Source organism: Nannospalax galili, unplaced genomic scaffold, assembly GCF_000622305.1.
Source record: "Nannospalax galili isolate Female #2095 unplaced genomic scaffold, S.galili_v1.0 scaffold231, whole genome shotgun sequence".
Classification (NCBI taxonomy): Eukaryota; Metazoa; Chordata; class Mammalia; order Rodentia; family Spalacidae; genus Nannospalax; species Nannospalax galili.
This window is the reverse complement of record NW_008330120.1, coordinates 1,142,670-1,145,486: the sequence shown is the minus strand read 5'-3', so window position 1 is coordinate 1,145,486 and position 2,817 is coordinate 1,142,670.

Below are 2,817 nucleotides of genomic sequence, written 5' to 3'. Positions count from 1 at the left end.
ATGTTTCCTCTCTTCTTGATAATCCCAGTGAATAGAGAACTTTCTCAAGTGCTCTGGCCAAGGTCCTCAGGCTGACTCTGATTTGCCCAACCTGGTCACATGCCCTTAAGTCCCAGACTCTGGACATGCTGTGGCCCCACCTGAACCGAAGAGTCTGTGAAGCCTCAAAGAAGAATCACCAGGTGTAATTGTGAGGCAGAGAGAGGCTGCTGGGTGGACAACAATAACCAAGGTCCATCACTGTGGCCTTCAAGGTGACCGCTAATGAGTCAACAGATGCAGTATCAAGCGGGGACAAAATGGTCCAGCATAATGAAGGAGGGGTTTTCTGGGGAGCCAGTTGGTCTGTCTTCCTCATCATCATAGTCCCCGGGTTGGTCAAAGCACATGAGAACAGAGCCCATGTCCTCATCTCACAAGGCACAGCTTCCCGAGTCTCCTGTTTCTTTCTGCGGGACCTCAAGTCACCAGACATGGATTGCTGGATCTGTGAAGTTCCTCTGTCTCAATTTGTCAAAATATACTGTGTATTTCGCTGGTTTCCACAGATTCAAGAATGACATGATTCCCCCTTCCCAATGTCCTTCCTCTGGTGGTGAATGCTGTCATCTATCCTAGGGACACTGCAATCAAATGTTGCCCAGCCTCTTGACCTGCCTCCCATCCTTGCCTGGGTTTGTGATCTCCACTCTTCAGAGCCTTGCTTGTCAGGAGTCAGTCACAGGAAAAGCAGCTTTGTGATTTTGCCAAACTGTCAAACCATCTTACTGAGGAGTTACTTCATATTTCAATTCAGATTACTTCTTTTTGATTTAAGGAAATTAATTCAGGAAGGAATGTTCTATCACCACCACATGAGGAAAGCTAGCCTTATTTGCCATAAATTAAAAAAAAATTAATGTATAATTAAGGCCAGTGAACAATGTCACAAAGCCCTAGCTGGACTTAGAGGTCTGCCCAGGGCCCAGCCGCCGTCTGCTCTCCCTGGGCACAGAGAGGGTGGCGCCAGTGGAAAGTTGTTGAAGATGTGTCCAGTATTCTCTGGGCACAGCTGCAAGGGCAGGAAAGGAAAAGCCTTCCTTGCCCATGTGTCAGTTGTGGGTGTCAGCCCTGGACACGTCTATCGTGATGTGTCTAGGTCACTATAAAGACCGGTTAAAGTGCTGCCTCCCCTCAGGGCCAGCTAGCCTCTGCTCTGCCCTCCCCTTCGATCATGGGATGTCTTTTATCTTACCCCATGGTTTGCAGCCCCTAAACTTTCTTATCTCGGGGAGAGTGAAGACCCAGCCAGGGCTCACTCCAGGCTGGGGTTTGGTTCAGTCCCCACCCACGGGACGTGCCAGTGAAGCTAGCTGGCTGCCAGCTCCCACGGCTGCACAGGCATCTGGCGTCTGAGCGTCACAGGAACGTGCCCCCTTGTCTCCTCTTTTTGGTTGACTATGTATTTGATATCTCCAGTCAACCCCCAATCCAAGGGTTGTTTTCTTTCATAGAAGATGAATATTTGATAGTAATGGTTATGACCGCTCATATTCACCCGTTGAAACCTTAACTCCCAAGATGACGGCCTTAGGAGGTGGGGCCTTGGGGGTGACAAGGTCATGAGGGCGGAGCCTTCATGAATGGGATTAGAGAGCACCTTGCCTCTCTCACCACAACCTGCCACTGGAGAAGCACAATCCATGAATTCCAAATGGAGCCCTTGCCGGATGTGGAGCCTGCTGGTCCCTCAAACTGAAGCTCCAAGACCCCAGAACTGTCTGTGAGCAGGACGTTTCTGTGCGTACGTGTCCCCAGGCTACAGTGTCTGGCTACGTACAGCAGCCCAAAACAACTAATCCTCAGCTGGACTCCTTGAAGGCTAGGGCTTCTGGAGCCTTGCTTGCCCCGTGTTAGGGACTGAGGTTGGCTGTGAGGCCTCAGTTTATCTCCTTGTAGGATTCTTCTCCACCTGGCTAGTTTAGGCTTCCTCCTGGCCTGGCAGCTGTGTTCTGAGGTGTGACACGTACCCTGAGGGAGGCCCCTTGTGGCACTTTTCACGGCTTGTGTCAGAAGCCACTTAGGTCTTTGCTCAATCAGTCGGTCTTTAGGAATTTCGGGGGGACAGGGATGGCCTTGAAACCCACCTTTCACGATAGGAGGGTCAAAGGCTTGAGGACCCTTCAAACAACCAGTTTCCTGACAAATAAGCCTGTGGGGGCTCTGAGGTGTGTATCTTGGAGACTGGGAAGGCTTCCGGACCTGAAACGCTATGAGGCTAGTAAGGGGTTCGGGGGTGGGGGCATGGCCACCTGTAACCGCGGTGAAGGATGAGGGGGCGTGGCTTCTGGGGAGAGGCACCTGCCGGCCGCTGAAGGACCCTCCCTCCTGTCCAGTGCAGGGCAGTGAGGGGATGGGACTTCCCGGGACCGCTAACTCTCTGGACTCTTTGTGACTTCGCTCTGGTCCACTGCCCCACCTGCCACCTCGAACTTCTTACAGAGGCAGGGAGCACCCATGAGTCACAGGTGTAAAAGACACGGAGCACCTCGACTAGCAGCCCTCAGGAAAGGTAAGGCCTAAGGGTGAGCATCGAGAACGGTTTCTTTCCTTTAGACTCTGCGATTTAAGACTAACAAGCAAGGGGAAAAGGAAAAAAAAAGCTAGCCTTCCCTGCGGCCTTTCCACGGTCTCAGTGCTCCTGGGGAGCCGGGGAGGGGGCTGCAAGCGTGAGTGGGGTGTGTGTGCGGTGTGCACACGGGACCGAGGGTGGCCTTCTGGCAGCTGTTCGGGCCCCCACCCCACCCCACCCCCCCACCCTACCCCCCCCCCCCACAG